Raw genomic sequence first — 15,890 nt, 5'->3', positions numbered from 1 at the left:
TACAACGAGAACGACAACGATCCTTGACGTTGCAGCGTCCTGGATAGCGATATCGTTGTGTTTGACACGCAGCAGCGATCTGGATCCCGCTTTGATATCGCTGGTCGGAGCTAGAAGTCCAGAACTTTATTTCGTCGCTGATGACCCGCTGTCATTGCTGGATCGGCGTGTGTGACGCCGATCCAGCGACGTGTTCACTTGTAACCAGGGTAAATATCGGGTTAGTAAGCGCAGGGCCGCGCTTAGTAACCCGATATTTACCCTGGTTACCATTGTAAAAGTAAAAAAAAAACCAGTACATACTCACATTCTGATGTCTGTCACGTCCCCCGCCGGAGTCCACAGGGTTAAAACTGCTTTCGGCAAGAGCGTTGCTAATGCACGCGCTGCTGCCGAGAGCTTCCCTGCACTGACTGTGTCAGCGCCGACCGTAAAGCAGACAGAGAGCGCTGAGAGAGCTGTCTGTGTGACAGCTCCCCAGCGACCACACAACGACTTACCAACGATCACGGCCAGGTCGTATCGCTGGTCGTGATCATTGGTAAGTCGTTTAGTGTAACGGTACCTTAAGTAAGTGAATAGTAAGTGAATTCAGGAGCAGCCGGGGCCCCAGAGATTACTACTTATACCACTGTACTGGACCTGAACTAGTGATGCCACCTAGCTGTCTGCTGAATGCAGCTCTTCAAGGGGCAGCTGGAACTAGGGAACCCTCCACTGCCAGCTACCATGAGTGGGCTCCTAAGCTGTTATGTGCAAGGGTGGAGCGGGATTATCACTGACCACTAGGCTCCCAGGCTAAGAAGCGGCTTCCAAGTCATTTTGCCTCCAAAGCTCATGAGGTTTTCACAAACCGTGCCCGATACCCAAACTCCTGCCTCGTCTTTAGATTGTAAGCTCTTGTGGGCAGCGGCGCCTCTACTTTTGTTTACATTATTGATCAATATCTGAAATGATGAATATTTAACCATTGGGTACAGCAAGGCCCTATCCCCTTAAGACAATTTTGGCATTCGGGATCAAACAAAAAAAAAAAAAGTTCTCGGATTTCTTTTCTTTTTCTTGACATTCTGGAATCACTAACTTATTTATGAATCAATACTGCAATATGCTGTCTTAGGTAACGTTTCTATACATTTATTATTGGGAACAAATTAGCATTTAAATTATTAATTTTATTGTGAGGGACACTAGTAATAGAGAAATATATATATATTTCTCTATCTTACACACATTTATACATACTGCATATACACACTTTTTTGTTGTTGACCACGTTGCACAATAAGTGCATACCAGTATTGTACTATGTTATGATGGTTATAGTCATACCAAATATAAAGGGATTATTTCTTTTAATAAAGTATTTTTTATTGCAATTCATGCATTAATACTTGTTAATTTGTTAGTGTAAATTTTTTTTGAAGGGGGGGGGGGGGACTTCTGGAGTTGAATGTTAAAATCTGTGTGTACAGTATTGGCTGCAAGCAGACTTTCATTTGAGTTTTTGGGGGCTTCTACTAAATTTCTGCAATCACTGATTACCGTTTGCTGCATCCTGACAGTGTGCATTGTGCACAGTGTCAGCATATTGCTCTGCCTGCTAGAGCACAAGGCAACAGTCACATCAAAGTATGCAACTGGCATACCGTTATATTAAGTTCATAGCATAAATAGCAATGGAGGAAAAATAAAAGCCATTATTACCATTGTTTTAGTAAATGTGCAACAGGCTACAGTATATTGCCAGTAACCTTTCTACTGTCACTTTCCCATGTACAAACATATGACTACTATACTACTTCCCCCTATGTAAAAGAATATAAGATACTACTGCCCCTATGTACAAGAATATAACTACTATAATACTGCTCCTATGTACAAGAATATAACTACTATAATACTGCTCCTATCTACAAGAATATAACTACTATAATACTGCCCTTATGTACAAGAATATAACTACTATAATACTGCTCCTATGTACAAGAATATAACTACTATAATACTGCCCCTATGTACAAGAATATAACTACTATAATACTGCCCCTATATACAAGAATATAACTACTATAATACTGCTCCTATGTACAAGAATATAACTACTATAATACTGCCCCTATATACAAGAATATAACTACTATAATACTGCTCCCTATGTACAAGAATATAACTACTATAATACTGCCCCTATATACAAGAATATAACTACTATAATACTGCTCCCTATGTACAAGAATATAACTACTATAATACTGCCCCTATGTACAAGAATATAACTACTATAATACTGCCCCTATGTACAAGAATATAACTACTATAATACTGCCCCTATGTACAAGAATATAACTACTATAATACTGCCCCCTATGTACAAGAATATAACTACTATAATACTGCCCCCTATGTACAAGAATATAACTACTATAATACTGCCCCTATGTGCAAGAATATAACTACTATAATACTGCTCCTATGTACAAGAATATAACTACTATAATACTGCCCCTATGTACAAGAATATAACTACTATAATACTGCCCCTATGTACAAGAATATAACTACTATAATACTGCTCCTATGTACAAGAATATAACTACTATAATACTGCCCCTATGTACAAGAATATAACTACTATAATACTGCCCCTATGTACAAGAATATAACTACTATAATACTCCTCCTATGTACAAGAATATAACTGCTATAACACTGCCCCTATGTACAAGAATATAACTGCTATAATACTGCCCCCTATGTACAAGAATATAACTACTATAATACTGCCCCTATGTACAAGAATATAACTACTATAATACTGCCCCTTATGTACAAGAATATAACTACTATAATACTCCTCCTATGTACAAGAATATAACTGCTATAACACTGCCCCTATGTACAAGAATATAACTGCTATAATACTGCCCCCTATGTACAAGACTATAACTACTATAATACTGCCCCTATGTACAAGAATATAACTACTATAATACTGCCCCTTATGTACAAGAATATAACTGCTATAATACTGCTCCTATGTACAAGACTATAACTACTATAATACTGCCCCTATGTACAAGAATATAACTACTATAATACTGCCCCTTATGTACAAGAATATAACTACTATAATACTGCTCCTATGTGCAATAATATAACTATTATAATACTGCTCCCACGTAAAAGAATAAGCAGCATATTGGAGAATTTTAATTATTCTCGCAGTAAATAACTTGAGATGTATATATAATAACTGAGGAAGTTTTGTTGTTCTCTATAAATGCCATTCATATGAGCAGTACTAGTCTTAACATACAGGTCATAACAGCGCACTGCTGTAAATCTGCAATTGTTTTCACTTTTCTAAAGTACTTTAACACTTTCTAATAAGGCAGGGTGTTGCTCCTACAAGTTTTGGCGTGCTACGCTTACCTGGCAGATTCATACCAGCTGGTAATTTGCTGCCGAGTTATACTGAGTCACTGAATTTTCAGCCCTGAACTGGAAAACATGGTGACACACTGCTGATTAGTGTTTTAGAAGTTATCCCTAAAACAGCAGCTACAGTCAAAACAGGAATGTACCTACACAGACATAATTCCCCATAGTGTGAATGGCACTTAAATATGCTCTGGTATTGACATTTACGCACGATTATAATACTGCCCCCTACATACAAGAATATAACTACTATAATACTGCCCCTATGTACAAGAATATAACTACTATAATACTGCCCCTATGTACAAGAATATAACTACTATAACACTGCCCCTATGTACAAGAATATAACTACTATAACACTGCCCCTATGTACAAGAATATAACTACTATAATACTGCCCTATGTACAAGAATATAGCTAATATAATACTGCTCCTATGTACAAGAATATAACTACTATAATACTGCTCCTATGTACAGGAATATAACTACTATAATACTGCTCCTATGTACAGGAATATAACTACTATAATACTGCTCCTATGTACAAGAATATAACTACTATAATACTGCCCCTATGTACAAGAATATAGCTAATATAATACTGCTCCTATGTACAAGAATATAACTACTATAATACTGCTCCTATGTACAAGAATATAACTACTATAATACTGCTCCTATGTACAAGAATATAACTACTATAATACTGTCCCCTATGTACAAGAATATAACTACTATAATACTGCCCCTATGTACAAGAATATAACTACTATAATACTGCTCCTATGTACAAGAATATAACTACTATAATACTGCTCCTATGTACAGGAATATAACTACTATAATACTGCTCCTATGTACAAGAATATAACTACTATAATACTGCCCCTATGTACAAGAATATAACTACTATAATACTGCTCCTATGTACAAGAATATAACTACTATAATACTGCCCCTTTGTACAGGAATATAACTACTATAATACTGCCCCTATGTACAAGAATATAACTACTATAATAATGCCCCTATGTACAAGAATATAACTACTATAATACTGCCCCTATGTACAAGAATATAACTACTATAATATTGCTCCTATGTACAAGAATATAACTACTATAATACTGCTCCCTATGTACAAGAATATAACTACTATAATACTGCTCCTATGTACAAGAATATAACTACTATAATACTGCCCCTATGTACAAGAATATAACTACTATAATAATGCCCCTATGTACAAGAATATAACTACTATAATACTGCTCCTATGTACAAGAATATAGCTAATATAATACTATGACACATTCTGGTTATCACTTGTATGATTGGCTGTCCATGTATTTTCCACCAATTATCTGATGTCCACAAGTCGTAGAAGAATCTCACTGACGTTTATTCAGCACAACCCACCCAAGATTGCCATGTTACTGGGTCAAACACTTACACTCAACTATTTGCTGGATCATCTTGTCCTTCCTTATATCTCATCCCTCTGGACATAAGATTCCTCCATGTCCAACAGGTTCCACCAGTATTTAGTTTTAAGAACTATTAAAGCAGTAAGTGTGAGATTCTTGAGGTGACAGGTAATAAGTCTCTCACTTCTCTTATAACTGCGAGTATGTGACACACTGCTGTTGGTTTTGCACTAATAAAATTTCCGCCCCTGAACTTTGGAACCATTGCTCGCTCTTCAAAAATCTACAGCTGACTGTGAACTGGAATTTTTATAGGCCTCTGAGCACGTGCAGTACGGCCACACGACCATCGCGGGATTACAGTATTATAAGGTGTATCAGAGGTTCCGTTTCATTAGCACCAACACTTCTTGGCTCCGATTCACCAAGGCTCATGACAGTATTGTACGACGACTAGTGATGAGCGAGTATACTCGTTGCTCGGGATTTCCTGAGCACGCTCGTGTGGTCTCCGAGTATTTGTGACTGCTCGGAGATTTAGTTTTTCTTGACGCAGCTGAATGATTTATGGCTACTAGCCAAATTTACGTAAACTGCTTGATGAATTGGGGCCATTGTTTTTCCAATAAGGAATTTAATTTTTTTGTATTTTTTAATGACTAAAAAAAAAAAAAAGGTTCAGACAAATTTTTGCAAATATTAGTCTACATAATTATGCAATTTACAATTGTTGGGCATTAAGCTCAATAGATTATTTTTCAGTTTGCACCTTAACAAAGACACAGTTCACAAGTCAACCTGCAGCTCCGAACAAGCTTCCTTTTTGGAAGGCCCATGCGTCCACCCCATTAGAGGAATTGCTCTCCATTTTATACAACGAGGCCGGGGTCACACATGCGAGAAACTCGCACGAGTCCCGTGCATCAATACCCGGCACTCGGGACCGGAGCGTTCACCTACATAGAAATACCTGCAGCCGCACGCTCCGGTCCCGAGTGCCGGCGGCTGTGCCGGGTTTTGATGCACGAGACTCCTGCGAGTTTCTCGCATTGCACTCACAAGTGTGACCCCGGCCTGAGACCATAGCTCGAATCCATGCATTTCCTCTACAATTCATAGCAAATTTGTCAAAATTTTTAGATTCGTTCCCTAATTGTAAAGTGGCATGAGTTTTTTCTGGTATCCACCAGCTCCTGGCTGAGGTCTTGTGGCCAAGAGAGAACAAGGGACATCGGTAGTTCCCAAACCAATCTTACAATTTTACATTTTCATTTACAGGGGTATCTTGGAATATTTTAGCAGAGGGGGGAGACATAAGTACAATTGAATGTGGTGCCAAGAAGAAAAAAGACCAGGGTGGTGCCACGTGCAAAAAAAAAAAATACCACTGGCTTTATCCATCTCTTGGAAAGGTGGTTGAGACTTTATACACTTGGCTTGCTAAATCTGCTTAGAAACATAGGGGCAGTAATATGTATTTGCACAACAAGGCAGTGGCTACAAAAGCCAAGACAACCTACGGTATATGTGAGCGGCTCTGGCGATACCAAGATAGGAGGAGGCAGGAACCCGTTTCCTAGCCCTGTTCCAATTATCATAAAAAGGTCATTTAAATTCTTTACCTTTGTACAGATTAAAGGGAAAAGAAAAAAAAAAATCTAGATCTGACCAGAAAATCTTGAAATCCTTCTCAATGGGTGATCAGAATGTATGAAATATGTATGACTTCTCCTTCATCTCCAGAGGGAAGATCGAAAACGTTGTACTACAACTATGGACACTGGAGAGGACCCTGCAATCACTGCAACAACCCCTTTTAATGATACTAATAGAAAAAAAAAAAAAAAAGTATTTATTATACACTTTGGCCCAGGTTCATCATTTGTGATTTATTTTAAGCCACATTTTATTAAAAATGGCACAAAATTATTTGTGCCTTACTTTTTTATGTATACTTTTTAGAACAAAAAAAAGTCACAAGATAAACTATTACAAAAAAAATAAAATATTACCTACAGAACACTGAAACCATATTCACATTAGCAAAAAAAGGGTGACATTTTAAAGAAATAAAATTTTGCATTGGTGCCCAGAGGACTGTAGTTACACCACTGAGTGGCTGAATGCAAATTCCCAACACTAAACCAGCTGTCATTTTGGAGAGGTAGTGGTCTACGATGAGCAAACACCTTTATTCTTCATTTACATACTGCCAAACTAACACTAATTCCAGTGCATGGGTGTTGATGTAGCAGTTGGTCCGGTCAATTTAGGGGGCCCCAAACCACATAGGCAGTCATCAATAGCAAAATGACACATGGTAGATGAGGGGACCCATTATAGCTTGTGCCCATGAGTTTTACGTGACCCCTTTGCCCCTATGAAAATGTTTGGCTGTGACAATGTGAGAAGACCAAAGTTTTGGTAGGACACGAAGAAGCTCCACAAAACTCTACCACAGTCTCACGAGATGACACCAGTGAAGATGCAGGAAAATGCCGTTCAACCTGCTCTAGAAAAACAATCAGATTTTTACAAAAACTTCTTATGTCAATCCATACCGAAGCCTTGACATAAAAATAAATAAACTATGAAAATATTGTTTTTGACATAACTGGCATTGTGAGCATTGTTCTACGGATTCCAGAACTGTCCCAGCCCGAGGCGCACGTAAACCTCTGAAGAATTCACTCCACCCTCTCCATAAACCCCGCGGGAAGCAGATGACCTGAAGAGGGGGCCAGCTACTTACGCAAGTCCCAGCAGTGGGGGTCCAAGTCCTTACGGAGATCCCACAGCGGGTTATGTAAAATTACCCCACTGGTAGCGCATAGGATTCGAACTCGACTTTATGGACTCCCACTATCTTATTTCCATTTTTCCAAATAGGGCTGTCTAAAGTGGACAATTCCTTTAACAATCTTTAAGAAGAAGTTTACATAATGGGTTTCCTTCGTTTTTTTTTTTTTTAAAAGAGTGCCACTCTTCTCCAAAGGGCAATGTCTAGCTTGGCATATCTGGTATTGCATTCCCTGGAATGGGGCTGAGCTGTAATACCAGACGCAGCCTATGGACTCGAGTGGCGCTGTTTCCAGAAAATACTTCCTTGTATGGGTTTCTTATGTGATTAGATGTTATATAGGTAAATCTTATTGCACGGCACCTTCTCGCATTAGGGATCAACTGAGAAATGTATTGAAAAGGATAGAAAATCCAAGTCAGACGACCGTATATTCAGCGAGTAGTGAAGAAGAGCAATCTGGGGAGGGACAGTTACTTGCTAAGGGTGTATTCACTCACATTACCTAGTGCAAACACAGCCCTGCAGATAATATATACTCCATCGTCAGCCAAGTATCGATATGCCGAAAGCACGACACTGCGGGGAGGAACAAAGTAGCAGAATACGAGGAGACAAAGACTCAAGAAAGTATCAGTCCATAATCTCACATCTGATCAACCAACAGGAAGAGACAACGAGACCAGCAGATACATAAATAACAGTGATGAGAAGTCATCTGCAGTCCCATGCAAAAAAATAATATCGTGCAATATGAAAACGGTAGCAGAAACAAACATTTGTATTGCACTCTTCTCACAACGGACTCAAAAAGCTCAGGGGGCGAAGTGTGCAGGGTCTGAAGGCCCCAGACAGGGGAAATGATATCAGAGGAGTCGCCACAGAAATAAAAGGTTTACAGCGGTAAAAGGGGGAGATAAGAACGGTTATAGGGCTTTAATAAGGGTGATCGGTAACATTGGAAAAGCCGCCTGCAACATTCACTTCAGCAGAAGAGATCCAGACCTCATCAATTTATCAAACAAAGGGGGAGGCGATGGGGTCTGAGCAGCCCCCAATAGTCAATCACTGGGGTTCTAGCAACCAAATATAAAGCAGATACTCCCAGTGGGGAAATAAAAAAAAAAAAAAAGTTGCCAGAGAGTTGCCATAATTCTGCAAATTGTGCCTCCTCCCCCATAGGAAGATACTGAGGCTGCAGGAACTTTGCAACTTTTTTTTCTTGCAATTTATAGGTGATCAAAACGACAATCAAGCCGAAATTATATCACACCGTGTACGGCACGACTAGTTCAGAGCAGAAGTTTGGCTAAATAAATAAAAACAGGTTGCACGCCGGTCGCTTTCACACCCATCGGTATTTGGAGCCAGAAATCCAAATATTTGGATTAGTTTTGCAACAATTAGATACAATGTTGCAAACTTCATTTCCAACCTAATATATTTGGGATCTAGAAACAGTATCAAACTCAGAAACCCTGCGCCCCCCACGTAACAATACATGTAGCCCCAAGAGCTGACGATTAGAGGAGACCCATAACAATACAGGGCAGCTCCCACCCAATGTCTGCCTCCCCCCCAGAGGCCAGCAGTGCACAGCATGGCATACTCACTGCAGCTCCTGGACTCCTCACTCCCAGCCTCCAGCTTGGCCTCCACTTGGAGTTAAGCCTCTTCAGACGTTGGTTAATTAGTTAATTTTCTATAATTGGGCTGTGATCCCTCCAGGAGTCTTGCAGTGCAGACAATTCCTGTCTGGTGTCCTGAGAGCTGCTCAGCAGAGAGAATGGGAGGGGAGGCATATAAAACTATGTACCAATAAGAAGCGCTGCCTGCCCCAGGGCCAGCAATGACTAATAACAAGAGGATAATCCCTGCAGCAGCACCTCTGCGCTTACCCACCCTGCTCCTGTCCCTGCCCCTTACCCCCAGGCGGTCACATACCTGGCCACTGCTGCCCTGCACCTTGCGGAAAACTGCAGCCAGGAATGCAGCGCATACACATGGCAGGATGATGGGGCTGCTCTACTGGTTAGACTTGCTGACACTATGGCATGCTGGATGGCTATTGTAGAACTACAAAGCCCAGTCTCCGTGGTTTTCGATGACATTGGCTATGGGTTGTACGCTCTCCGGATCCTGCAGATTTTTCCCCTAGTCAGACAGTCAAATAACACGACGATGAAAGCATCGCAATGCCCGGACTGGCCGGCGGCTCTCCTGACCTGAACGTGACAGCTGCATAGAAATACATGCAGTCAGGAGACCCGCCAACCAGTCCGGCCATATAACACTGGCGACGAAAGCATTGCAATGCCCGGACTGGCCGGCGGCTCTCCTGACCTGAACGTGACAGCTGCATAGAAATACATGCAGTCAGGAGAGCTGCTGGCCAGTCCCGGCATATAACACAACGACGAAAGCATCGCAATGCCCGGACTGGCTGGCGGCTCTCCTGCCCGAGTGTGACAACTGCATGGAAATACATGCAGTCAGGAGAGCTGCTGGCCAGTCCCGGCATATAACACAACGACGAAAGCATCGCAATGCCCGGACTGGCCGGCGGCTCTCCTAACCAAGCGTGACAGCCGCATAGAAATACATGCAGTCAGGAGAGCCGCCGGCCAGTCCGACCATATAACACAACGACGAAAGCATCGCAATGCCCGGACTGGCTGGCTGTTTTCCTGACACGAGCGTGACAGCTGCATAGAAATACATGCAGTCAGGAGAGCCGCCGGCCAGTCCGGGCATATAACACAACGACGAAAGCATCGCAATGCCCGGACTGGCCGGCGGCTCTCCTGACCCAAGCGTGACAGCTGCATAGAAATACATGCAGTCAGGAGAGCCGCCGGCCAGTCCGGGCATATAACACAACGATGAAAGCATCGCAATGCCCGGACTGGCCGGCGTCTCTCCTAACCGAGCGTGACAGCTGCATAGAAATACATGCAGTCAGGAGAGCCGCTGGCCAGTCCGGAGATATAACACAATGACAAAAGCATCGCAAAGCTTGGACTGGCTGGCGGCTCTCCTAACCGAGCGTGACAACTGCATAGAAATACATGCAGTCAGGAGAGCCGCCGGCCAGTCCGACCATATAACACGGACGACGAAAGCATCGCAATACCCGGACTGGCCGGCTGTTCTTCTGACCCGAGTGTGACAGCTGCATAGAAATACATGCAGTCAGGAGAGCCGCCGGCCAGTCCGACCATATAACACGGACGACGAAAGCATTGCAATACCCGGATTGGCCGGCTGTTCTTCTGACCCGAATGTGACAGCTGCATAGAAATACATGCAGTCAGGAGACCCGCCGACCAGTCCGACCATATAACACGGACGACGAAAGCATCACAATGCCCGGACTGGCTGGCTGTGACAGCTGCATAGAAATATGTGCATAAACATAAGGGTGAATGACCTCGGGGAGATCAAAACATCCAACACTGCGGAGACACCATCACGTGTTTCTCAACGCAGTGATCCAGAACACTGCCCCCATCCCTAATGGGAAATATGCAAATGCATGTAGAAAAGCCGCGGAGACACCATCACGTGTTTCTCAACGCAAGCAATGAATAGCCAGGTCTTTCACCGGGAAGGAACAACCACGGGAAGGGCAGCATCCAATAAAGGAAAACCAATATGTTTTCCTTTATTGGATATGAAATATGTGCAGTCAGGAGAGCCACCGGCCAGTCCGGGCATATAACACGGACGACAAAAGCATCGCAATGCCCGGACTGGCCGGCTGTTCTCCTGACCCGAGCGTGACAGCTGCATAGAAATAAATGCACCGTTCGCAGAAAAAAATGCGGCAGCACTCACCGGTCCTGAGGTTGGAAATAAATGCAGTCAGGAGAGCCACCGGCCAGTCCGGGCATATAACACGAAGACGAAAGCATCGCTATGTCTGGACTGGCTGGCGGCTCTCCTGACCCGAGCGTTACAGCTGCATAGAAATACATGTAGTCAGGAGAGCCGCCGGTCACTCCGGGCATATAATACGAGAACGAAAGCATTGCAATGCCCTGACTGGCTGGCGGCTCTCCTGAACCGAGCATTACAGCTGCATAGAGATACTTGCAGTCAGGAGAGCTGCCGGCCAGTCCAGACATTGCGATGCTTTTGTCATCGTGTTATATGCCCTGACTGGCTGGCGGCTCTCCTGACCCGAGCGTTACAGCTGCATAGAGATACATGCAGTCAGGAGAGCTGCCGGCCAGTCCGGGCATTGGGAAGCGATCGTCGTCGTGTTATATGGCCGTCTGACTGTGCCGTTCGGTTACGTTCCCACAGTGAGTTTTTGGTGAGTTTTTTATTCAGCGTATATTTGCTTTGCAAAAAAAAACAAAAAAACAACTTAGGCCTCATTCCCACAATGAGCTTTTTTGGATTTTTTTTATGCTGCGATTTTTTTTATTTTTTTATTTATTTTTGTAAAGCAAGTAATTTATTTTACTTAATGAGCGCAGAAAATCTGCAGGTAAAATCCGCAGGTAATCCACACAGGGTTGTATCAATAAAAGTCTGTCAAAGCCAAAAACTAGAAAGTATCAGAAGCAGCTTAAGTTAAAACATAACATAAACCAAAAAGAGACAAAAACTGCAGTGCTAAAAATGTAAAAAAATAGGTGCTAAAAACATGATTAAAAAAATGGTGCTTGTTAGTCTATGAGGTTGTGCCCATGTTTGATTCTTCTTCCTCGGACAGAGCCGGATCAGGGAAAAAATATTGCAGCATGCGCGATTTGCATCTGATATTCGGATCGCACTAATCCGTGCAAGTCAATGAGTCCGTGGAAAACATCGGACTGCACTCGGATGACGTCTGAGTGCAGTCTGACTGACATAATGGAGATGATGGAGACTTTTTTTTTCCATTTTCTCCACATCCGAAAGAATCGGATCACACTCTGATCAGAGTGGGATTAGTGTAAGCGGCCCGACTCTCCCAGATGAGAGCTGTGTTTTTTCCACAGTTTTTTTTTTTTAACAAAAAATTTGGGGGTGAAAAAAAACAAGAAAAGCTTTCTCGTACAAGCCAAACAAAAATAACTAAAGGCAACCTTACAGGAAATCAGCATAGGTTTTCCAAGGCAGCTTTTCTAGGTTTTCTTGGGAAAAATTGCAGGACCAAATATCAGATGCGGCTTTTGAATTTTACAATGCTTTTTTTCAATTCTCGGCTGTGAATTGTCATCAGATTTTAGCACAGGATCCAAAATCCATTGTCAAATCGTGAACATGTGAATGGACTGTAGGGACGACCTGGCACCACCACCTCTCACACAGACGTCATACCAGTCAACCAATCGCAGAGACTCTGATTGTCTGAGCTGCTCTCTGATTGACTGATAGATGCAGCAGCAGCAAGAAGGAGGGGTCTTGAATCAAGAAGGAGGGGTCTTGCATCAAGGAGTGGTCTAGAATCAAGAAGGAGGGGTCTTGCAACAAGAAGGAGGGGTCTTGCATCAAGAAGGAGGGGTCTTGCATCAAGAAGGAGGGGTCTTGCATCAAGAAGGAGGGGTCTTGCATCAAGGAGTGGTCTAGAATCAAGAAGGAGGGGTCTTGCAACAAGAAGGAGGGGTCTTGCATCAAGAAGGAGGGGTCTTGCATCAAGAAGGAGGGGTCTTGCATCAAGGAGTGGTCTAGAATCAAGAAGGAGGGGTCTTGCAACAAGGAGGGGTCTTGCATCAAGAAGGAGGGGTCTTGAATCAAGAAGGAGGGGTCTTGAATCAAGAAGGTGGGGTCTTGCAACAAGAAGGAGGGGTCTTGCATCAAGAAGGAGGGGTCTTGAATCAAGAAGGAGGGGTCTTGAATCAAGAAGGAGGGGTCTTGCATCAAGAAGGAGGGGTCTTGCATCAAGAAGGAGGGGTCTTGCATCTTCCAGTTCAGGTAGTTAACCCCCTTCATTAACTACTCTAGCCGACAAGAGTTGTTATTAGTCCATTTTCTACCCTACCCTTTCCTACTCTAGCCCTCTAGGTATGTTATAAATCCCTTATTTACTACCCTAGCCCACCAGGTATGTTATTATTTACTACCTTAGGCCACCAGGGAAGCTATATTTTTTTTTAACTACAGTAGCCCACGACAGATGCTACTAGCCCATTCCCTACTCTAGCCCACCAGGGATGCTAGAATTAACTAATTAAATACCCTATCTCGCCAGGGGTGTTATCATTAACCCCATTTACTATCCTAACCCACATGAGAAGTAAATATTAGCTAATTAACTACCTTGGCCCTGGAAAGATTGAAACGACCCGACCTCTTTAAATATCCAGTGACATCCCATTCCCATAAAATTACTTAGAGGACTCCACTGGTTGATGGTATCGGGATAATAAGAAGTAGTCCATGAGCCAAGAACCAAATTTGACGATATCGGTACCAAGCGGAGTGACTAATTCTCTTTGGTATTTTTAGGTAGATGCATGTCTGTAGTTTATTTTTTGATATGATAGCCCTTACATATACGTAGCTTATTAACCCCTTCAGCCCTAGGCCTATTTGTACCCAAGTGCCTAAGCCAATCTGACCTGTGCCACTTCATGGGCTAATAACTTTGGAACGCTTTCACCTATCCAAGCCATTCTGAGATTGTTTTCTCGTGACATATTGTACTTCACGTCAGTGCTAAATGGGAGTCAATATATTTTACCTTTCTATATAAAAAAATGCTAAATATTCGGAAATTTTGGAAAAATCGGCAATTTTTTAACTTTGAAATTCTCTGCTTTTTACAAAAATACTGATACCCCCCATAATAGTTATTAATTTACACTCCCCACATGTTTACTTCATATTGGCATCATTTTGAAAATGAAACCTTATTGTTTTACGACGTAATAGGGCTTATAGTTTTATGCGCAATTTTTCACATTTACAGCAAAACCCACTTTTCAAAGGACCAAGTCACTTCTGAAGTCACTTTAAGGGGCTTACATAACAGAAACCACCCATAAATTACCCCATTTTGCAAACTACACCCCTCAAGCTGTTCAAAACTCATTTTTAAAAACTGTTAACCCTTTAGGTGTTCCACAGGAATTTTAGCAGAATGAAGGCGAAATTTCAAAATTTCATTTTTTTTCCAGATATTACATTGTAATCCAATTTTACCTGCAACCTAGCAAGGGTTAACGGCAAACCCAAACTTGGTTACCCTAATTCTGCAGTTTATAGAAACACCCCACATGTACTCGTAAACTAAAGTATGGGCACACAGCACAGCTCAACACGGAAGGAGCGCTATGTGGTTTTTGGGTGGCGGATTCACTGGAAGAAATCTAGGGGGCCATGTCACATTTGAAGGCTGCCTGAGGTACCCCCACAGTGGAAACCCCAAAAAGTGACCCTATTTTGGAAACTACACCCCCAAGGAATCTTTTAGGGGGTATAGTGACCACTTTGACCCAACCAGTGTTTCACAGTAGTTGGAAACACTTGGTTGAGAAAATGGAAAAAGTGCATTTTTTACATGAAGGTGTCATTTTAGGCTCATTTTTTTATTTTTAAGAGGTGTACCAGCAAAAAATGCACCCCACTATTTGTTCACCAATCTCTCCCGAACACAACAACACCCGATATGTTGTCGTACACTGCAGTATTGGGGAACGGCAGGCCTCGGAAGGGAAGGAGCGCCAAATGACTTTTGGAGTGCAAATTTTACTGGAAGAAATCTAGGGGGCTATGTCACATTTGAAGACACCGTGAGGTGCCCCAACACACGCACACACACTGACACATACACGTTCTGTGCTGAACAGGACTCTCCGGTCTTCTCTGCAGAGCTCCTATCTCCCTCTGTAGAGGCTGACACCTCCCAGGCTTGTGACTGATCACATGGCCGTGACATCACCACAGGTCCTGTAGTCCTGTACTGTGTGCTGCTGCTGGTAAGGAACTTGTGGAGAGAGGGGGAACAGTCACCTAGCACCAGCGCTCCCAGCTCTAAGAACGAGCGCCTCATGAAGGTGGGCCCCTGCCTCCTCCTTCCCTGCGCGGCGGCCTTTCCCCCCGGCGGCTGTATTCGGCGTATAAGACAACCGCCCTCTTGGAGCCATGTTTTTCATGGCTAAAAAGTCGTCTTATACGCCAGGAAATACGGTAAATAAAATTTTAATGTTTTTCTTTGTGTTTGCAGGTGTTTACTGACTATCTAACGGCATGATGGAAGTACCAGCAAGGAAGAAATCA

General features: G+C 42.5%; 1 protein-coding gene across 5 annotated transcripts in view; it reads right to left on the bottom strand.

Moving 5' to 3' along the window:
- Positions 1–9,455, bottom strand: part of SYTL2 (synaptotagmin like 2) — a 114,199-nt gene extending 104,744 nt beyond the window's left edge. For 3 of the 5 annotated variants that reach the window (XM_077298620.1, XM_077298623.1, XM_077298625.1), the window contains exon 1: positions 9,290–9,425. The gene's annotated coding sequence lies outside the window, so the exon portion shown is untranslated. Of the gene's footprint in view, positions 1–9,289 lie in introns of all 5 variants that reach the window. The other 2 variants (XM_077298622.1, XM_077298624.1) reach the window with 1 other exon arrangement.
- Between the last annotated feature and the right edge of the window lie 6,435 nt (positions 9,456–15,890).

Source organism: Ranitomeya variabilis, chromosome 3 (genome assembly GCF_051348905.1).
Source record: "Ranitomeya variabilis isolate aRanVar5 chromosome 3, aRanVar5.hap1, whole genome shotgun sequence".
Classification (NCBI taxonomy): Eukaryota; Metazoa; Chordata; class Amphibia; order Anura; family Dendrobatidae; genus Ranitomeya; species Ranitomeya variabilis.
This window is presented reverse-complemented; position numbering and strand designations above follow the sequence as displayed.